A 23520-nucleotide genomic window follows, 5' to 3' on the forward strand; every position below is an offset into this window, starting at 1 on the left:
TGGTTTCGATCACCACGCAAGAACTCAAAAATTAATTTTGTTATCAACACTGTTCGCGAATTCTTCGCGCGACCTCATTTGTGCAACACGCTCTTCATTGTCATCGGAATCGCGACAAACGTTCACGCAGCATATCGGAAGCAAAAAGCGCGTTTTGTGATATATATATATATATATATAACAGTGACAGTTTGGTGAGACCGGCCGTCGTCTATGTTATTACCTACGACGCGTGATAATACGCTCAACATTATCGGTAAAATGTGAGTACTGTAGCTCGTCAAAAAGGCATAAATACGCATGTCATCGCAAATCGTGCGCTGGCCTTCGCGCATCTTCTCGGCTGTAAACGATAGCGATATAGTGAGTGCTCCCGTTAAGACGGTATCAAACTGTACATGACAACTGCGGAGAGGAAATCGTCAGGCATACCTACACGCTGTTTGTGATCGGCCAGTCACTATACCACTGCGTGTCAAATATACATTGCAACCAATTGCCCCAAGTGTAGATTTTGGTAAACGCGCGAAAACAAGGTGAGCCCCCACGCATGGATACATAAACCACTTTGAGCTGATAATAAACTGTGGGGTCTTTTCGAACCCGTTGGCTTCTTTCATGCGAACCAATGCTCACATGATCTAACTGTTTCGTTCGATATCAAAGTGCACCCATAACGGGTGCTTACTTAGCAGTTGGGGACCAGTTAGTCGCATGTGACCTCAGACCTCAATCACCAACATTTCAAAAAAAAAAAATACTTTCAGGTCAAGAAATCAGACGCTTCGTGGTATCCCGCCTGTAGGACAGTATCTAAAAGATGACGCAGTTCTGAATGTAAATATGATCTTCAGCATTGGTCTGCATGCATTGAAGTATAGCAGAGAGAAACGTGAAACTAATGTGACAAAGCAAGGTACGTAGACCATTTGTGTGCTCTAATCACTTGTGCTGCCGGGTCGAAAAGGCCAGCTGGTTTAGTGGAAAGGATTTTTCAATTTCTGTTCCTAAGTGCATTGGTACGTGTCACGCACAAAGAGTGATTGAAAACCAAGATGGCTTTCAATAGCTACGATGCATAGTAAGATCGTCTTTGCTTTCTTTTCTTTTTTCCAAAAGCATGGCACGTCACAGCTAAACGTCACAGCTAAACGCGCACATGTTTTCCATCTATAATGATAACTCTGTTGCATGTCGTCGCTGCGGCGAAGTCGACTCACGGGGGGTCAACTTGCAACGCGGATTTAAGTTACACCGCGTTGCCTTTTGCTGCGCTGTTGAAGAGCGACAGGCAAAGGAAATCCTACAGTTCTGTTACTTTTTCTTTTTTTGCAGAGCTTGCCCCTGTGTAGCGACAATGTTCAAGGAAGCTCAGCTTGAGCCCTCTCGAATTTCGACTCACGTCAGCGAATTCGCGCGTCGGCTCAGTGTGCTCGTATTGCAGTGAAGTTTGTCCGCTTCACTTCTTCTTTCCTCGACTGTTTCTCTTCTTGTGTTTTACTTTTTTTTTCTTTGACGATCCGCAGCCGTTTTCTTCCCACGATCTCCATCAAGGTACTCGGAGCTCTCTCCCCTTGGGGTTCGGTCCGCCGGGTCCTCGCGAACTGTCGCTTTTGCCTCGTCCGTGATTGATCGTCGCAGTGGCGTTTCGCTTTCGCGCCAAAGATCCGAACTTGTGTGAACGCGCCAGCGTCGAGGGCTTTTTCGCCGCGCTTGGTCGAGTTTTGCAGCGGATTCTGTTTCCAAGAAGGTCCCTCCGCAGTCCCCCCTCAACCCCCCCCCCCCCCTGTCTCCGGAACGTGCGAAGAATTTTTTGCCATGTTCCAAGCGTCCGGACTGAAACGCCAATTTCTTTTCTTTTCTTTTTCATTTTTTGATTGGTTGCCATCCTCCCATACTCGTTTCTTGAAAATAATAAATTGCAGCGATAAACGGATCAGGCCAATTCTTCGTGTCCGGACGTTATGGATGGACTTTCTTGACGGAGTGCCGCTCGATGTTTTCAGAATTGTCTTGGCGTTTATGCGCTGCGTATTTCGTAGATTAAGTGAGTGCAATGGAAGCACTGCAGCCTGCGTGTAATTTGTTCTTATTTTCGCTTTTTGTTTTTTGCACGAGATGTCAAAAGGCCGCTACAATATACTCCACTCCTACATTTCCTTCGCATACAACACATCGAGGAAGGAACAAGGGCACTTTACCTACGTATTCTGGTCTCTGTTGTATGCATTAATACTCATTTAACGCGCCCTAGCTGTAGTTGTTGTTTTTAACGCGCACTCATTTAACGCACGCTAGCATTATTAATGTTGCTTTCATCAGCTAATCAGCTAATGTATATCGACCTCTTATGCCAAGTGCGCCAGTACAAAGACCAATAACTCGTTCCTGGTCACTATAACGAACATTGATTTATTTATTGACGGCTTATTAAGCATTAGTAGTAGTAGTAGTGGTAGTGGTAGTGATAGTGGTGGTAGTAGTAGTGGTAGTAGTAGTGGTAGTAGTAGTGGTAGTAGTAGTGGTAGTAGTAGTGGTAGTAGTAGTAGTAGTAGTAGTAGTAGTAGTAGTAGTAAACGTTAAAGATAGTAATAAAAGAAATATTAAGTTAAGGTGCATTTAAAAAGTTACGCTTCTGCAATATTAAAATCATCACTCTTACCTTAAGTTAAGGTGAGGCTTGGTAAGCGAGAACAGAAACGAAAGGTAGGTCGACGCCTTATTGAAGTTTTCTTACCACCATACCGTGACGTCACGGATCGTCAGGGATTTCGATAGCGTCTGCTCACGTATGGTTATAGTAGGGGAGAACTGCATTGAATTCTAAAGCAACAAAGGTGTTAACGGGCCCACCAAGTCCAGATAACTTTTCCTGCTTCAAAACGGCCCAAACACTCGAGAAAAAAAAATAAACATACGAAATGCTGGCGTCATTCTAGGATACCGGTGCCGAGCTTTCGGCGCGAAAATCTAGAGAGAGAAAAGTCACACTCAAGTTTTCCTTTCTTACCAGATGGGCAAAAATGTGCCTTTGAAACCGGCGCTTTACCACTCTAAATTTGTAGCATTTCGGTCTTCGATGTCTCTGAAGTACGGTATGCAGAGCAACGAATAGTCTTAAAAAGGAAATTTAAGTGCTTGTGTCCTAACGTTCCTTTATAGTTCAGCAAAACCCGTGCGTGCGTGTCCGTTTGCACTTGTTAAGTTTTTCGTCCCCCAGAGCGAAACGCAGAGGTTCGCCTCTAGCGACATTATTTTTCCTCCAGACAAGGGGCAGCAGGTATTGCCATCATCCACACGATTTGTCTTCCTTCAATATGCCCGTGTGGAAGCCCTTTAGTGCCTTTATAATCTTTCTTGCGCACTTTACAGAAGTTCTTTGCACTTTTGTCTTTCCATGCAAGAAAACGAGTTGAAAAAGAGAGAGAGAGAGAAGTAGAGAAAGAGGGTGGGAAGCGAGCGGACTATCTGTCGACAAACGCAGTCTGTCCTCGGGGGGAAAAGCCTGCCCGAACTAACGACATGTCTTCGAGCTCGAGAAGCAGCTCCTTTTTCCTGCGCCGAGCTCGTAACAAGCGACACAGCCGCACACAGCCTTGCACGAAGAGTGTGAGATGACTACGATGATGCCGCACACGCACGCAGACACACACACACAAACACACACACAACACACACAAGCACGCGCGAGCCAATATGGATGCGAAGGCCAACCACCCTTCTCCGCTCTTCCCAAAACTCTGCGGCTCTCTTTTCCTTCCCACTCCTTCCGTAAAAAGCGAAGACCGAAAAGACACTAAAAGAGAACGCTACTGCCGGTTCTGCCGGGGGCTGCGATAGGTTGCAAGCCGCGCTCCACCGCTACATAGCTTCTTGCTGCAAGGGTCGGCCAACCCTGTGGGTTGGACGGAGAGTTGGGAGGCAAAAAGGGTGGGGGTGAAAGGGGTGGGGGTGAGGCTGAGGCTTGTCGCGGAAACAATAAGTGCGAGAACCCCTGAAAGGGGGTGAAGGGTGGGTGGGTGGGGGGGGGGGGGAGTAACGGCAGCAGCGGCAGCGGCGGACGCTGCAAATGACGCGCGGGGTCTAAAACGGGATGGGTGATGTACGGGCACGCTTTTAGGAGAAGCCGCACCGGCTGCTACTGCTGCTGCTTCTGCTGTTGTTGCTCCGGGGGAACACGTAACTCAGGGTGGGGGGCAAAGGCACGGCGGCGGCCAAGGCCTTCTCGCCGCTGAAGACGTGTGCGCGACCCCGGTGTCGCCGAAGGATGGCCCCGGCGCGCTCGGACCCGGGGCTCCCCTATTACGTCGCGCCGCGCGTGGCCCTCGCAGGACCCACCGCCGCCATACGTCACGTTTCCTCTCGGCGCGACGGCGTCGCGCGCGCGATTCATCAGCAGGTCGAGCGCTCGCTGGACGACACACGGCCGGTGCGGACGCCCCGGAGGCGGTCACTCACGACGGAAAGGTCCGCGCCGAGAGATATGGCGAGCGAGACGAACTGGACGAGGCTTTGAGAGAGAGGGACGGGGAGAGGGAGAGAGAGGGAAGGCAGGGATGTTAACCAGTCAAGAGTCCTGTTGGCTACCCTACGCTGAGGGTAGGGAGAAGGGGGAGAGAAAGAAGTGAGAGAGAGAGAGACGTGCACGGACAGTACTCGAGTCAAAGCCGCTCGTACGAACCAGGCGTTCTCAGAAAGCTCAAAATTGCCTTCTGAGCCGATGATCGATGGGGACGGTGTTCTAGTACTGTCTCGTTTGTACGAGGTTTCGAAATCTGTGTATGCAGCTTTGCTCTGGGAGTCTGCTGCGGAAGCGTTTCTTTCGTTCGCTTTTCGCCCTGTTGCTGCGTGAGGAGGGATGAGGAGACAACGGTGCAACTTGAAGGAGGGAACGTAATATTACCTAGTGTAAGATATGAGAGAAATGTCTGTCTTACTTGCGAAGTACGAGAACTACGTAATTAGTACACGTTGCGATGTCTCTGCACTATCAATGAATGCATGAATGAATGAACCTGCGAACGAATGAATCGTTTGTTGTAAACGTGTGCATTCAAATTTGCGACATCACTTTGCTTGTTTGTTTTTCGGAGCACCATACATTAGTGTGCCTACGCAGTATACGTATATGCATATAGTATATACATATTTCTTTCCTTTTTTTTTCTAGCAGCATACGCCCCGATGAGCGTCGCCGAGGGGTCACGTGTACATATAGTTCACGTGAACGTGTGTCAGTTCGATCGCTGCATATACGCTGGTCGAAGTAGCATGACAAACAGCTCTACGCTTAAACGCCATAGAGAGCGAGAGAAAGCAACAGAGGGAAGAAAAGGCAAAGAGGTTAACCAGACGCCCGTCCGGTTGGCTACCCTGTGCTGGGAGAAAGGGTAACCGGGCGAAAAGAGAGAACGAAGGAGAGAGAGAGAGCACCAATGCCGGACACTCGAAGGAGCACATTAAGTTTACAAACGGTCGCAGAGACCAGTAGACTGCAAATGTTATTACAACGCCTTCATGCTTTCCGCGCCAGCGACGCAGACGGCTGTGGTCCAAGAATCTTGGCTTATGCAAACGGTCTTTAATCTAGTCGGTTTAAAGCTGTCCGGAGAGGGCGGTGCGCTGAACGTCATATCGAGAACAAAACGTCATAATTGTTATGGAAGCAATACGGCGAAAGTTTCGAAGGGCACAGAGTGCCTAGGCTTTGCCCGCTGCTCAGTCGCAGAGCCGTAATAGGGAGTTTTAGCGCTCCACGGTTAGCGCTATACCGCCGCCAACAAAGCCGCTATGCATGGCAACTTAGCGCATGCTATAGCTGATCGCACTGCTTATCCACCTTGCGGGAGCAACGCGGATACGCATTCTACCCGATGGCCACGAGTAGCGACAAAGCCTTAACATTGCGCTAAAGCTCTTTATCCAATATGAACTAACGTACGCCAGTTCAACTGGCTTTTCCTATACATTTACTGGTCTTAAAAAACTCAGCCGTTTTGCCAACAGTCTCCTTCTCAACACACAGTCAGTCCGTTTCTCTCTTTTTCGCTTGTAACGATTGTGCTCTTTTGTATCGCTGCTTGATTTGCGACCTTGCCGTTCTTAACAAAACTGTATATCTAGTCTGCTGCTTCTTCCTTTTAAGGTCTGCGGGGCTGGTCCTTAAGAGCGGCCATGAGCGCCTTCTACAGCGATGCTGTTAACCTCTAGTTGATCTAAATTTTTCGTGAAGTGCTAACTCAAAAAACAGTACCGCCGCCTAGCGGCCGCGGCCGCTCCGACATGCCTGAAACGGCAGCTGGAAAAGCATTTTGTGTTTGAGTTCCCGCGTAACAGAATTGCGTTTTCTCCTATATTCGAATTACAGTCCGATGCTATCATGTCTGCAGATTGTGTGTAAATCGTACTTTACGCATTTTTCTTAGATAATTTACTTTTAAATATTCATTTAGTTCAATAACGCCCTCGCGCGTGGCGGAGGGCCTAGAAGATTGAGGATTTATGCTGCACTTCCGAAGACGGGCGTACGCGTGTGACGTACGTCGCTTGTGGTGGTGGTGCTTGTGTAGCGTCGTCTAACGCCAGTTTGGGGTGGTGGTATTTGTCTAACGTCGGCAACAGCTCCGCTGTACATTCACTTTCACAGCGTGGAATGGAGACGTTTTTTTCTTTCTTTCTCTACTTTTCCCTCCTCAACACTCCGCTTGTGCACTGATGAAAAATAAGCCATACCGTTTACCACGTTGTCATCTATTCCTTCATTCCCTCTCAAAACTTTGCTCTCTCTTTTTTTTTTTTTTTTTTTTTGTTGCTGTTTGTTCCCGCGTTCCTCTTCTGCGGTTATCGAAAGACCCGAGTTGACGCTCCACGGCCTCCGCCCAGAAACGGCGATATCGAAGGGGGTGCGACGCGCGCGCCGCGCACGGCGCCGTCGGCTGTGGTGGCTGTAATATACGTACGCTGCACTAATGTGTGGGCGCAAATGGGGCACATTGAACGGGTAATTTCGGCCGCGCGCGCGACACGACCGCTCGCTTAACTGGTGGCGCCGCCTGGCACTCCTTGGCGGCGGCGGCGGCGGCGCGCCGTGCCATGCGCGACGCAATGGATGGCTCGTCCGTTGGAGCGTGCGAAATAGCCGCGACAAGCCAACGCCAGCCCAGCCAGTTTGTGATCCCCACGGCCAGACGTGCACCGCTGCAGCTGCGCGGAGCCGTCGCACTTGTCGCGCCAGAGACCACGCCGGTGCACGGCTCATTTGTCGAGCGACACGCTTCTGGCTGTGTTTCGCCGGGCGGAGGTGGGGGTGGGGTGGGGGGGAGGGGACAAAACGAAGTGGCGCAATTTTGAACGGCGCTTACTCTTGGACGTGAGACCTCGATCGCTGGCTTCCTTTCTTCGTCTTCCCTTTTATAGGAAAAGGAGGAGCGCTAAGGGAGGGCATTAACGAGGACTTCGAGAGCGACTGGCTTCGACCGCACGGTTCGGGGTCACGAAGGAACGTTCCATTAGCGTGTACAGTATAGTACATCTCCAGAAGTGGGAGAACGCAGCCATTTTTCGACTGCCGGCAAGGAAGCAATGCTGTCGTATCGAAGATAGAACTCGAGCGAGTTGGTCGGTGTTGTTGGAATAAAGAATTTATCACGAAACACTAGACAAAGAAACACTCATCGGCAATACAAGTGGCAAGGATCAGTTGGTTTAATTCCTTGGAGATGTAGAACCCCACATGTGACCACAAGAAAAGTAGAAAGTTACCTATCATGGAAGGAGTCAGGCAAAGAGACACAATCTCTCCAATGCTATTCACTGTACGCTTAGAAGAAGTATTCAAACTGGTAGACTGGGAAGGCTTAGGAGTGAGGATTAACGGCGAATAGCTCAGCAATCTTCGGTTTGCAGATGGCGTTGTCCTGTTCAGGAGCACTGGAGATGAAGTGCAACAAATGATTGAGGACGTTAACCGCGAAAGTGCAAGAGTGGGGTTGAAGATGAATATGCAGAAGATAATGTCGAATAGCCTGGCGAGGAAACAAGAATTCATTACCGCCAATCAACCTATAGAGTCTGTACAGGGGTACGTTTATCTTGGTCCATTACTCACAGGTAACCCTGACAGTAGAATAAAAATGGGTTGGAGCGCATACGGCAGACATCACCAAATCCTCACTGGGAGCTTACCACTGTCGTCGAAAAGAAAAGTGTACAATCATTGCATTCTACCGGTGCTAACATATGGGGCAGATACTTGGAGGTTAACAAGGAAGCTCCAGAACAAGTTAAGGACCGCGCAAAGAGCGATGGAGCGAAAAATGTTAGGCGTAACGTTAAGAGACATGAAGGAAGCGGTGTGGATCGGAGGGCAAACGGGTATTGCCGATATTCTAGGTGAAGGGAAAAAATGGAGCGGAGAAGGCCAGGTAAGGCGTAGGACAGATAACGGGTGGATCATTAGAGTTGCAGAATGGCTGCCAACGGAAGGGAAGCGTTGTCGAAGACGACAGAAAATTGGGTGCGGCGATGAAATTAGGAAATTTGCAGGCGCAAGTTGGAATCAGCTTGCGCAAGACAGCTGTAATTGGAGATCGCTGGGAGAGGACTTCGTCCTGCAGCGGACATAAATATGTGATGAAGATGATCATGATGACGATGACCACATTTCTCATGCGATGTCGAACACTGCACTGACGAGGGTAGCAAGATAACATAAACACATCAACGGCAATATAAACACGTGCATTAAAACGTAAACAATTGACTTTGCAAAAATGAACATTTTTTTCATCAAGGAAGGAAAGCTTTACCTTACTGACGTAGGCCCATCGCTTCGCTTTGGAAACCCTCAGAGGCTTCCCTTTCGGTCACAGACCGTTGTTCTTTTGCAATGAGCTTCCCGTGTTCGGACTTCGCATGTAGGGTGAGCTTGTCCTTATACGGTATGCGTTTCATTGTCTATGGTTTCTTCACGCCATATTCCTTGTCCCAACGTATAGCAAGCTCGGTACAGTGTTTAGGGGAAGTCGTAGAAAGGTAGAGTATACATAGTTTTACAGGCGTTTGAGCCCGCGCATGGACGTTGCACCGAGGAAACTGTGCTATAATACTGTAGTTAGAGAAGTTCAGCACGGGCTCGAAACCTTTAGAGCTCTATTTTACATACCGGCACTCTTTCCGGCTTGCAGATGCATGCAAATATGTTCACTTGGAAAAGTATTAGACATTTAAAAATAAAATTGCAGGTTTCAGTGTTACTCAGAGTCTGGACTTATTGACTTTGACAGCAGCGTGCGCTCACAGGTAATGCTTACGGCCATCTTGCTAACCTTAACTTGGGTCTGTATCCGAGCTAGTCCGGGCTGGTTGGTACGGCGACATATGAATGCAGGTAAAGCGCAAATAGAACTCGCAGAGCGGACAGAATGAGGACATACAGAGCGCCACTTCAAAATGTTGGAAGTAGCGCTCTGTATGTGCTCATTCTTTCCGCTGTCGGTGTTCGATTTTCGCTCTGCCTGCCTTAAATTTTGTTAACATTCCTCGCTTCTCAAGTGAATTGTTCAGGTTCCTCCTTATTCACTGCATAATTCGTGGCAGTACTCGTTGTGAGAGCCTGCTGTTTCTGCAGCGCGCCCAACTCAGTTCCAGAGCAATCGCTCAAATCTCGGCAGAATTGTTCGATATCCAACTTTGAGGGGTTATTTGAATTCATTACCCATAACGCGCCATGCTCATAAAGTCTGAGAGAACTGCGAGCTGCATTAACAACCAGATGCAAGCTATAGATATGTGCGCGAGCAACAAAACCTGTCGCTTTTGACGGAATGAAGTGCGTACGCGTATAACAGTTGTAGACTGAGAGTATGACGCTAACATAACATATAACTATAAGTTACCGCATGTAACGCAACAATATATTAGCATAATAATACGGTATAACGAGTATATGGTTCGCCGTTCCCGTTATTTGTTGGACAGCGAACGAAAGAAAATGTTAGCAAACGATCTTGACAGAAGCCCGTCGCGTTGGCTCAGCGCATGGTCGTGGCGTTCTACTGCCGAGCACGAAGTCGCGGGTTCGAATCCCGGCCGCGGCGGCCGCATTTCTACGGGGGATAAATGCAAAAACGCTCGTGTATTTTGGATTTGCAAGTGCTTTAAAGAACCCCGGCTAGTCTAAGTTAATTCCATTCGCTACGGAGCCATTCGCTACGGCGACCCCCATGCATAACCCACTCATCAGTTTCGGCGGGCGTCATACCCTAACGATTTCGTTGATTGAGCTCTTAAGCAATAAATGACCAAGTCGGAAAGCCGTGTAGCGCGCGAGCAAACGGGAAAATTCCGGCGTAGAAATTCAGCCCCCACGTTAAACCCGCCTTATCAAATCTGCCAACTATCCGAAGGATGCAGAGAAGAAAGACCCTCGAAACGAAGTGAATGCACGGAACTGCCCTGCTATATATGCGCCTGCTTCAATTTGTGCCGACCGAGCGGACGTTTACCAGTATTCTCATCTCGGCGGTTCTATATCGCAATCATCCTAAAGCAAGATATGCACGGAGCCCGTTCTTCGGCAGGGCCTTTATGTAGACCCCCCGCATCTCTCCGGTATTGCAGTAAAATGCTCGGAAGACGGATGGTACATACGCAAACCACAGGACTGTATACATTCACATACGTTCGCATCGTCCGAAGATATAAAAGTTCGAAAGCAGCCGAAGGAAGCTCTCACATATCCGGATGCACCGTCCACAGAACACGCACGCTGTGCCTCATGCTGGATCGGTATTCAATCTCCACAAAACGCTCCTTCAATCTATCGCGTTCCTTTTTCTTTTCTTTTTTTGTGTAATATGGTGCAGTCGTTACACAGAAGCAGCGAGAGGTTGTTATACGCACGTGCGCGTGGGCAGCGTCCACTTGATTACGCCCTCTGCGGGAGATTCAATTTGACAGGATGCTGCGGATGTATATAACCGGCCGCGTATACACCACGGCAACGCGTACACTCAGCGATTGTACACCCTGTAGTATACGCTTGACTGACATCTCGCCTACTGCGTTTTGTGTTTTCCTCTCTAGATTAAAGTAACGAAGGTAAGCACGGGGCGTGATTTTTTTTTCTTCTTTGTGCTATGTTTGCCTACGCACGAGAACGTCGTGTCGTGCATGTCTCATATGGGCTTCAGTGTGGTCTCAGGTCTTAGCTTTTGCCGTTTTTCTTTCTTTCTTACCTCGATTACTAGTTGCATCGGCAGATGACATCTGCTTTTGCGGAGTTGTCGAAACGCCCGTCGCCGTATATAGGACTTAACCTAACCTCATTGATCCTGGTGTCGACATGCAAACAACAGACTAACACTTTCAAAAAAAATGCGGAACAAAAAAAATTGACCACTCTTCCACTACTGTGAAGAGGGGTGCAAGCGAAGCTCGGGACCCGCGGCTCTTTGTCGTGCCGCCTCGGCTTCGCGCTCCCTCACGGCGAGGTCGGCATGTCGACGACGAGCCCTTTCTCGAGTGAATTCCCGGCGGCATTCATCAAACTCCGCCTGTTCTTCGGCCAAACGCAAGACGCGCGCCCGACACATCGCAGCTCCGATAGTCTTCCAACACCATAAACACTCGTCCTCTCACGTTACCGAGACGCACGACTCCTATTGGCAGAGAGAATGACGTCAGTAGCGCGGCGGCGCAGCGGGATTCTCCGTTCAATGGGTCTGTTGCTTGTCTTTTTTATAGCAATCCGTGCGCGTGCGCACCTCTGAGAGCAGCTTACATCGCCGGCGCAGGCTAGCCTATATAAGCTTGGCTTGAAAAGGACATCTCAGCTGGTATCGAACCTGGAGCCTACACAATCCCAGATTAGATAGATAGATAGATAGATAGATAGATAGATAGATAGATAGATAGATAGATAGATAGATAGATAGATAGATAGATAGATAGATAGATAGATAGATAGATAGATAGATAGATAGATAGATAGATAGATAGATAGATAGATAGATAGATAGATAGATAGATAGATAGATAGATAGATAGATAGATAGATAGATAGATAGATAGATAGATAGATAGATAGATAGATAGATAGATAGATAGATAGATAGATAGATAGATAGATAGATAGATAGATAGATAGATAGATAGATAGATAGATAGATAGATAGATAGATAGATAGATAGATAGATAGATAGATAGATAGATAGATAGATAGATAGATAGATAGATAGATAGATAGATAGATAGATAGATAGATAGATAGATAGATAGATAGATAGATAGATAGATAGATAGATAGATAGATAGATAGATAGATAGATAGATAGATAGATAGATAGATAGATAGATAGATAGATAGATAGATAGATAGATAGATAGATAGATAGATAGATAGATAGATAGATAGATAGATAGATAGATAGATAGATAGATAGATAGATAGATAGATAGATAGATAGATAGATAGATAGATAGATAGATAGATAGATAGATAGATAGATAGATAGATAGATAGATAGATAGATAGATAGATAGATAGATAGATAGATAGATAGATAGATAGATAGATAGATAGATAGATAGATAGATAGATAGATAGATAGATAGATAGATAGATAGATAGATAGATAGATAGATAGATAGATAGATAGATAGATAGATAGATAGATAGATAGATAGATAGATAGATAGATAGATAGATAGATAGATAGATAGATAGATAGATAGATAGATAGATGGATGAAACTGCAGTTGCTTCCCTAAAATCTCCTTCCATTGGGAATCAAGCGCGGCTTGAAAGTCTACGTTCGGAACTCTGTGGTCTTGCATAGTATCATGCAGCATCTCGGAATTTTGTTCATTGCGGATTCTCTCAATTTAATCGACGGGGCTGTTCACGGCAGATGGGGCACCGACCAGCTATCCCCAGAAAAGGCGCGTGCCCGTGAGTTTCGCACCGAGGTCGGTTGCATGGTGCGCATCTCTTTGGAAGGGCCGGTCCGTGGCCGTGACGTTGACGGATCGCCGTGTGCGCACACATCCTCAGCTATACTGCAACCGACTTTTCTCCGTTTGAATTATACGAGCTCCAGCTACTGCGAAGCGGCACCAGCGGCACACCCTGGAAGCACAATTGGTTTCTCTTGTTCCGCTCGGTGGTGTTTGCCTTCCCTCCCTTACATGTTCCTCGCTTCACTGTGTGCGGGGCCCCCCTCCCGTTTTACTCGGCTCCAAGCCGAGTGAAGGCGCTGCTGTTGTTTTGTGGCTGGGCTTTCTCTCAAGACTACCATGCCGTGCGGCAAAACCAGACAACGGAATGAGGAGATTGAAAGGATCCAGGTTGAGCTGAACGCGATTCTTCTCTTCCTGTTTTTTTTTTTCTTTTTTTTTGCCTCGGCCGACAGGGTGGTGCCGGCCACCCAGGCCGAAAAGGCAGTAGCAATGAGAAATGCTTGGAGCATGAAAGAGAAAGCGCTATGCAATCATGCGTTGACCCTTCCGCTGCAGTGTGGACTGTTTTAGGACGTGAAGGCAGGGCTTTCTTGAACATGAAGCGCATTCTTTTCCTGTTTCCATTTCCGACATGTGCGTAGGTTCTTAAAGCTGATGTATCTATAACACTTGACTGGACAGCTTCGTCACCATCAGCCTATCTACGTCTACTACATGACAAAAACCTCTCCTATTGTGGTCTCCAGTTGCACACGTCCTATATCGAGAGCCGCCTCCGTCCCACGTGATTCACGTGACGCACGCCTTATTTGCCATTTCGTTGGCGCTGGTTGGCGCCAGCTTGTGGCTGGTGTTTTATCAGCGGTACAGCTCATGGCACGGCAGACATCGCAAGCAGCACTGTCGGTCATTCCACTTAGCGCATGAAAGCCTTTGTAACGGCAACTCCTAACATCATAGTCGACAAAGAAGCGATGTCTCACGTCGATGTAATTCGGATGGAGGTGATGTTGCAGCGGAGTTCAGTTAGTGTGGTTTGACTCACCTCAAATTTGGGGTATACCACTCTGCTAGCGAGAGCATGCGTATACCAGGTCGCGAAACTGTCTTGCAGCGTCTGTCCTAGAGGGTGGAATGGGAATGCTGTGTTCTTGTTTTGAGGCTCCAGCAGCCTTGTCCGCGTAATTATTTCCACCGATACCACAGTGGACCGTTAAACACTGAGAAAACAATTTCGGGGCATTTTCGTTTTCCGCGGCGGTGAAAAGATTGAAAAGTATTTAGTGTTCTTTTCATGTTGTTGAATTGAGTCTATGTACGCTTAATCGTTCCTCGTGTAAAACCCCGCAGCAGGGGTATTTTGAGGTACGTAAATACAACATGCCTGCTTGGACTGGCGAAAGTCGAAACCCGCTGTCGGTTCTCGGACGTGGATCGCACGAACAGGTACGAAATTGTAAACTTTCACCACCACATGAAACTGAAGGGCTGGCCACTGCGGTATCGGCGGGAATGATTACGCGGACAAGGCAGCTCGAGCGTCAAAACAAGGACACCCTCCAGGACAGACGCTGCAAGACAGCTTCGCAACCTGTCACGCACGCCCTTCTCGTTAGCTTTCCGACGGACCCTTTGACGCATCGGATGACTTTGAACGCGTGCGCGTTGATACAGCTTAACACAGTGATTGTATTCCGGATTATTCGAACCGGATGCTGGATTATACGAACCTGAGTCCTTCGTCATTGGCTCAGGCGAAGAGTCCCAGCCATGCTACATAAACCTGCAGGTTCGGCCGGCGGGCACGGCATATGACGAAATATAAGCAGAGTAAAACGGATTTGGCGAACAAAATCAAGTGTGTATATCATGACAGTCCTTCTGAGCTAACAAAAGCAGGATTAGGATTATCAGATCAAAGCTATGTCATTGGATTGCCAATGCCAGAGCGCTAGAGGCTTCGGCAGTTTCACCAATAGGACAAATTGTGCTATTCTATCTATAGCTTTTCTCAAAGCCATTCCTGTATTCGGCGAGGGAGGTGCATCACGTGCGCCTCCCTCGAACGTATAATGCGTCGATTCGGGGTCATTCGTCGCACCGCCCAAGGCGACAGACAGCGTTCAAGAAACGCGATTTCGTCGACGTACAGGGTTCTTCCATTTCTCTACTATATGCGCCGATAGCAAAAGCTCTACTTCAAACATGGGCTTCTGCGGTAGAGGGCGTGCCCGCCAAAGTTATCGCGGGCGCTGAAAAAGAAAAAAAGAAAAAAAAAACGTAAGAGAAAGCAAAAATCAAACAGCAACTCGTCTCGCTTTCTGACCGAATAAGGCTTCGCGACGTCGAAGAGAAAACAACGGCGTCCCGGAATCAGCAACGCCGATATATATACGATCTCGAGAGCTGGAGAGTCGCGTCGCAGCGCGTCGCGTTCCGCGCGTTGCTGTTTTCTCTCGCGAGATCGCGCGGGAGCTAAGCTTCTCGGAGACACGAAAAAGCTTCCAGAGCGACTTGGAGTCGCTCGCGCGTCAGTTGTACTTTTCTTAGCTTCCCCCCCTCTCACTCTCTCTCCCTCTCTCACAATACCCCGCGGGGCCGTATTCATTTCGCTCGCCCAACGTACGGTCGACGTCCCGGCAAAATTTTGATATAAACTCGAAGGTCTCCCACCAGCATCGAGGAAAAGCAACGCCGCCCGCGGGCTTTTCGCCACTTTACCCGTCTGAAGCGAAAGAAAAGCCTCGCCGAATCGGCTTTTCGATTGCGATTTCTTCGTTTCTCTTCTCTTTCTCGCGTTTTCACACAGAAAGCCCTCGCTGGGTCTTATAAGCTACGCTCATACCTGAGCGGCCGAGTACAGAGTTTGGCGATGTCTATCTATCTATCTGTTATGACGGCGATTCTCGGTCGCCGCTGAAACCAGCAGACTCGACGCGAGGCTTAGAATGGAGCCCGGAAGCGAAGCGGTTGTGGGAGTGAAGCGCTCGAGCGGGCGTGGGACTGGACAAGACAAAACAATTGTCACGCGAAAACACGTATCGCATGTGTCTCTTCATCCGTTCTATAGTACCGGGGCATCCGTCGTCGCTTAATCTGTATTTATGTCACAATCGGCGCGCAAAAGAGGATTAAGTGCGACCTCCGATAGAGGGGGCGCTGCGTACGTGAGTTTTCAGCCCCGCACGAGGCAGTAACGACAGCCTTTTGCTCTTAGGGAATCCATGCAATTCAGAGATAGACTGCAGCTCAGTCAGTTCTTTACCGTCGTAATGGCCTTTCTTTATTGTCGGTTCGACAAAGCTTCATCAGTGCAGTCCGGAATCACCATTAAATAGTTAATGTCATTTTGTATGTCACTGCATTTCCCATTATAACGTCATCATCTCATTATGCGGTTATGCAATCATACCGCAACAGCGTCATTATACCCTAGTGCGACACCCGCGCTTACATGCCAGCAAGCATAATACCGCTCTAAGTAATGTCATCCGAATTTTTACATACGTTCGCCGGAACTGATTCGTCCGTCTGATCCCTATAGACTTTCGACGTCACTGCTCGCGTGCATCACTGCGTCGTTGCTCTCGACATCACTGCTTACGCAGCTAACGCACGCACGTACTCTTTACGTTGTTTTAACTGCTGTTTGAGTGTTCCTACAGATAACTTCAATGGCGAGAGCACAATGCATGTCTTATCTATTCCTTTTTTTTTTGCCTCCTTTTCGTATTCGTCGAGCCCCGCTGCCCATTTCGGCTTCAGAATCGACACCGACTTGCCTCGTCTTCAATTTCGACGTGAACGTCGACGATATACTGCACACGCGTTGTAAACCGATGCGGACCGCACACGCGCTCATAGACGGTCTGCAAGTAGCCCCCAACTGTATAGGTGCACGTGGCCAATGAACATGCCAGGTGCATTTAAAGGCAGAGGGGCGGCGGTGCCTTTCTTTTTCGCACCTTTGAATTCTCCTTTTCTTTCGGTTTTTATTTTATTCCCAGCTTCCAGACGTGCCCCCATCGTTGCAGAGCACGCGTTCCGCACGCGCCTTTTCTTGCGGTTCGTTCCGCGCCGCTCGGCGCATTCACGACGCACCCGCGTGTCTTTCCGATTTCCCCATTCTTTCTTCCCTACCTCCCCATAATGGAGGCGCACTTCAAGGTTGCGGGCGCGATCGCTTTCACCACCCCCCAACCTCCTCCCGAAACTGCCGGCAACGCCAGGCTGTTCCTTGCAAAGGTCGCCACAGTTTTTTTTCTTTCTTTTTTGCCGTTTGATCGCCTTCTGCGCTGCTAGTCATGCTGCCGCCCGCAATACCCTCCTCTTCCCTATATCCCTGTCCGCCTTCCCAATCTCCTGTCGCTCTCGTTCTCTTTTGCATTCTACCTTTCCGTTGTCTCCTTTTCAGCGAGCACAGCGCACTGTGCGTTTGGTGGGGCTTTTGGATTGACGGGGGGCCATTTTATTGCGCGCATTCCTTTATGCGCCGGCACTTGTATTGCTGGACTTTCAGTTTTCGTTTCTTCGCCCGCTTCCTTTACATGCTATTTTCCGTCTTTCCTTAAGCTTCGCTCTTCAGATTGCCTAATTTTATTTCGTTCGGGAACTTCATTGTAACTTTTTTTTTGTACTATCGCCGTTCTACAATTGCAAAATTATCATGTCAGTGACGAAAACTCAGTACAATTACCCTGGTATTAAAGGCCCCTTAGCCTTCTAACATCGGTAAAGCTGGAGTGCGCCGAAATGAAATTCAGTAAGAAAAAAACCGTCCTTCAAGTTCACGGCATTGTTGTTGTTGTTTTGCTTTCTTTTATTGCTTTAACTACTTCTCGCGGGGTACAATGAAGTTCTCAATTTCCATTAGACGGCGCGACTTCTCGTAGCTCAGGTTTTTTGCACGCGTTTTCTTGCTATATCTATGCGGTCGAGTGTTGCGTTTGCCTCGTCGTTTGAAACTGTTCCCGTCAAGGCGCTTGTTCATATAAGTGCGCACGCTATATGACTGGGCAGCTGTATTGGAGCATTTGAAGAAGTACTCGTTTTTGCGTATTGGATACGCACAAAAAACACGAAAGAAGCATTACATTAAAAGTAAAAGATGAAAGAGAAGATGGGCATAAACAATCCAAAAATTATGCAATCAACATGCACACAAAAGCAACACGATAAGTTACACGTGGTTGGCTCGATATCAGCGCTCGCTTGCGAGATAATCTTCACGAGGTAGCCGCAAGATGGGTCCGCATGATGTGTTCCAAAATGCGCCGTGTGCACATTTGTCGAACATTCGCCCCTGGACATTGATCCGTTTGCTATTCATTTTTTTGCTAACAAATGCGTTCTTGCTTTCGCTTGGATCGCACACTCTGGCTGTTCTCCGAAACGGCGTTCGACAAATTTTCATTTCTGCCGCAGCCTTCTCTCTCTCTCTCTCTCTCTCTCTCTCTCTCTCTCGCACTGCGCACGCTTCTCCTCCGCTCTAAAACCCCCGGAGAGAGGCGGAGCTATAAAAATAAAGGTCGCTGACGCGCACCCCCCCTCCCTGCTCCCTCCCCCCCCCTGTCCCGTCCCCCAAGCCGGCCGTCCGCGCTGACGCCACGCTCGCCCGACAAGCCAAACGCATTCTCATTCACTCGTGAGCGCGCATAAGTTGGGCGCGGGCGGCAGACGCGCGACGGGGTTGGCGCGGTCGGCGGCTGACGCGCTCAAAACGCCGACGAACGACGGCGGCCGCTCGTTGGGGGTGCACTCCGACGCGCGGGGATATCTGCACCGGGCTCCTTGGTGTATCATCATTCTTTCGTTAATAACACAACGCTCTTTCGTTGTGTGACTCGCCCACGCTTTTATTTGTTTCGGGTTCGAGATTAATTTTGATCGCCGGGGGTTCTTTAACGCGCACCCGATGCACTGTACTACACTCGAGCGTTTCCGCAATCCGCCGCCAAGGGAATGCCGCGGCTGGGATCGAATCGGCGACCTCGCAGTCAACAGCGCAACGCCATACCCAGTGGGCTATCGAGATGGGTGGGTACAGTAAGTAGAAACGCTATAAATTGATTTACTATAACTATAAAATATTATTCCGGAGTTCTATTTTCTGTTAACTTTGCGGTTATATGTTGATTACTAGAATTAAAAGAGAACGTCAAGATTCTTTTATCCTTTTTTTTTAATTTTGCTCCGAAACCCCATTCCCATTACGTCAGTGTGACGTCACAACTTCGTATTATTGGCGCCGTCGCGGCGCACTGATCGCGGTTTCGAAACTTCCGAATTTCAGTCCTTGGCTACATTAAAATGCAGTATAATTCATCTTTAACGGTAAACAATGAGCTATTCCCGTGCAGATGCCGTCAGAATTAATGACGTCATGGCGTGCTATAGGTGCGGCAACTTCAAGGCGGCGTCGCTATCCGCCTTTCACGGCGCTCTTTGGCCCAAGATGCTGTTGCGCGATTGAAACCCATCAATTGTTATTGCCTGTCTTTCGGTTTGGCGTCTTCTCTAGCTTACCAAGCCTTCTCTTACAGTAAGAGTGGATTTTATTTACTATTGTAGGAGGATTTTCTTACTGGTATAGGTCAAATATTACGTTTCTTTTTAGAGCATTTTAAGACAGCTTGCTTCATTTGCTGTTTCTGATCGTAGCTCATCTCTGCAGAATGATTGTTTGCGTAAAATAATAATGCATTGCAACGCATGCGGCAGGTTTTCGCAACCCTTAAAAACGAAAAACCCGTACAGTCGCTGCATCCTAACAGTACAGACATACGGAGCAGGAACTTTGCGGTTAACCAGAACGTTTGAGAGAAAGAGAGAGAAACGTTTGGTAACCAAAACAAAAACAAGAAAGGCGATTCTGTGGTGCTTCCAGTGAGGTGGCCTAGATTGATTCGACTGTTCCGCTCCCCAACGGGCACAGCAGCAAGCTGTCGTATATGCTTTTCCGGTGGGCATGGGAGTGCCTCTTGGAAGGATATAGTCGTTTAACCTAACTACTGAGCTCCGTAAGCCCAACAAGGCCAAGTTAAGAGTTAAGGACTACGCGAAGAGTGATGGAACAAAAAGTTATAAGCATAACGTTAGCAGACGGTAGAATCCAATACACTGCAAACTGATTTACACCCTTAAGGGTCCTTGAGGCCGAGAGTGTAATTCGGCCTAAAAACTCGCACTGTAAATTACACTCGTAAAGGGGGCAACGGTGCGAGTTATACAGAGAAAGCAACTTCAAGGGTGCTGTTTGAATGTATTCTAATTGGGATTAGGAACAAGAAATCATACTCGCCAGACCATGTAATGCGTAGGGGAAGCGACCATCATCTTTGCCAATGCCTCCGCCCCGTTCTGAGACTAAACGCCGTACGCAACAGCCGCGTCAAATCAGGAAGGGGCTTTGCACTGATCCTAACTCTCTTGCATGCGTAATCACGCGAACGACAATTAAAATTTGTAGTCGTATATCTCGGAGCACAGAACGCTAGAAGAATTCTTCCAACAGATACTAACTTTTCAGTGCAAACATACCCACTTACTGCAGTCAAGAAAAAGTTAATGATTCAACTTTAGTTAATTGGGTTGCTGACAGCAACAATTATCATCTCACTTAGTGTCCCCCTGGCCACATAACTTATTTGCACAGCTGGTCTTCACGTGCCTCCCAGTTCCTAATTTTAAGAAAACCATATAGCTTAATTTTAAACACCCTGCATATGAAAAATGAAGGACCGGTCAGCTAGCCTCGAGTTCTGCCTTTTCCCATATTTGTGTCTCGTCTTTGATCAACCTTCCTTGTTTACCGAATGGAACAATAAATGTGTCCTCTTCTTCCCGCGTAATTGGAGATTATGCTATCAATTAAGGCGTAATTTTCCAAGCTGCATAGTCCAACGTCGAGCTGCCGGTTTGCAATAAGGCGACGGCTTGCGTTGCAGCTGCTACGGGAATTACCTCGCGTAACAGGTGGCATCTCCGCCCTGTCTACAGGCGCGAAGTTTCCAAGTCGCGGCGAGCTCCCGACAAGCGACCGAGTTCCCCACGCAATAACAGCTGTCATTTTAGAAACGAACACCGCACAGGCGTCATCATGAAAAACTAAAGGGAAGTTGATTGCAAGAAAGGAAATCACGCGCTGTGAAGAGGTTTCCAAAAGCGTTGGCAGAGAACGAGGGGGAAGGGGGAGGAGAGGGAGGGGGGTAAGGTTTCAACTTCCCCCCACCCTTTTTCAAGTGTCCCCCTTTCCCTCACACCCTGGGGACAGCGTCGCGTCCCCTTCGCTTACGGTGCTGACGCGCACGTTATCATCGCGGCGGCCGATTGTCGGTGATGCGTCTTCGCCGGCACCATCTGCGGTGCTAGGCCAGCTCCGCCCTATACGCTGTGGCAACCGTGCCGCAATCTGGCATTCCTGTCGCCGGCCGCTTTGCGGCCGAGAATTCGTCCAGCGGAACGTGACTGGCATTTTGAAGTCACATTTCGCACGTGCCTGTAGAGTTTGCTTCCGCTTCTAAAAGCGCTCTCGCGCGTGGGGCCGCCCCCCGTCCGAGTGTTTCTCTCTTTCTTGCTTTCTCCACGTGGTTGCACTGTTCGCTTGTGTAGTCGTAAGCTTTATTTATTTAAGCATATTTATTATTTATTAAGCGAAGACTTGTTTCGTTCTCCTCCCCCCCTCTCCCTACGCCTACTTTGCGTTGATGGCCGTCTGACCGTATTAACCGGGCCGATCTCGAAGACAGTGTAATTGCTGAATGTGGCGACTTGGTGTGCTAGTCATGATACCAGTGCTTGTCCCCGCAAGTGTGTTAATGTGATTTATAACGCGGGGCGATGCTGGGTGCAGTTAAGTATCACAACACCCTCAAAACATGCCATCTATGAGGTCTCCCGAATCGCTTCCGGCGCATGCAGCCAGCAAAATCATAGCCTCAGAGACCTGTTTCTCTTATCGAGAGCGAGAGAGTGAAAGAGAGAGCCATCACTGGGGCGTTCATTTGGACACCAATTATAGCATTAACAAGTAGAGCTAATCACAAAGTGTCCTCAGCAGCACATCTAATAGCTATACCACGGAACTATCGTTTGACTCTGAGAAACATCCTCTGACAGTTTCGTCCCATTTTTTTTTCTTTGCGTGATTGCGTTGTTCGCTTCTTTAGTTGTTAGCGATATTTTTCAGGTATCCTTTAATTAGGGGCGAAAGAGAGAGACAACCGAAGAGAAAAAGATAGGAAGCCTTCTTTTTCACTTTTTCCCTTCTCTTTCATAGATACTTCAGACACATGACTCAATCTTAGTATAGATATAAATGTCGCACAACAAATTCATGCGCTGATAAGTTTGAATGTGCTGTGAGGCGTGCCTTAGTGTGAAAGCATGACGGACCACAGTCAATGGTAGTGTACCGCCCCCCGCCCCCTTTCTCATTCCTCATTTCTCCGTTCGCCATCTTTTTGATGAGGGACCCCTCCTCGACTTCCCCCTTTCTCAGTCCTCGTTCCTCCATTCGGCATCTTTTTGATGAGGCACCCGATGACACCCCGTCTGCCTAAACCTGCAGTTGAAGCGAAGTAATCCGAGCTTTAGCTTGAGTCAGCCCCGGTTCCTCGCATATTAGCAAATGCCGTGCTTGCTATACCGCGGCCACACGGTTGTTGACGTCGTCGTCGTCTCCACGGGAAACCCGACCTGCTCGATCGGGACGCAAAGTATAAGGCCGCACACACCCCCGCGCAGCTTGGACGAGACGTATACGTATAGTTCTCTGATTCGGCGTATTCTCTTCCGCGTGCAGTGAATCGAGTCAGAGAGAATTGATGACGGCGACGACGACATATACCGGCCGAGTCGTCTCGAGAAACGCGAGACGGTCTTCCTCTGAAGCAACCACGACGGCGGGCACAGAGTCCGAAAAGATAAAAAAAGAATGAAGAACAAAGAGAGGAAGTAAAGAAGAACGGAAGCCAACCAGGGGGACGAGATTTGTCCTTATTCACCGGCGTATAAGTAAGAGGTAGATAACGGTTGTTCTCCGGTCGGCATCGCGGCCGGAGTTATGGAAAGCGCTTTGGGGACGCGACTCTCAGGATAATGGGTCGCCGACGCTCTCTCTTTGGCTCCCGTTTGTACGCGCAGGGAAAAAAAAAAGAAATCTCTGCTCTTCCATTTCAATCATGTGCAATCGTATACCTCTAGATTCTCCGCGAACAGCGGCTCAGTCGCGGCATATAGCTTTTTGTTGTTGGCGTTCTGCGATATGTGCGGGCATTGTATGCAGTGTATTTATTGACAACGGCTTCATATTGGTTCACTACTTTTTTTTGTCGGTTTGCTTAGTATCTGGCTAGCTTTGGGGAAAGGTGTACACACGAGACGGTTTCTCGACAGTGCAGGCAGCTGAATGATTGTGCTTCTCTCGTTCTCCCGAGAAGAGACGTATACGTGGTGACTCTATGTAGTGTCCACAGTCATGCGCGTAGCGCGCGCAGCGGTCTCTTTGGTGTGACGCAAGCCTTCAGTACGGGCTCTTCTGTAAAATCGATCCGTCTCGT

At 48.4% G+C, this 23520-nt stretch overlaps 1 protein-coding gene across 3 annotated transcripts in view; it reads left to right on the top strand.

Annotated features, from left to right (window-relative positions):
* Nucleotides 1-23520, top strand: part of lin-28 (protein lin-28 homolog) — a 211795-nt gene that overhangs the window by 160207 nt on the left and 28068 nt on the right. The gene's annotated exons all lie outside the window — the stretch shown is intronic.

This window comes from Dermacentor andersoni, chromosome 6 (assembly GCF_023375885.2).
Source record: "Dermacentor andersoni chromosome 6, qqDerAnde1_hic_scaffold, whole genome shotgun sequence".
NCBI lineage: Eukaryota > Metazoa > Arthropoda > Arachnida > Ixodida > Ixodidae > Dermacentor > Dermacentor andersoni.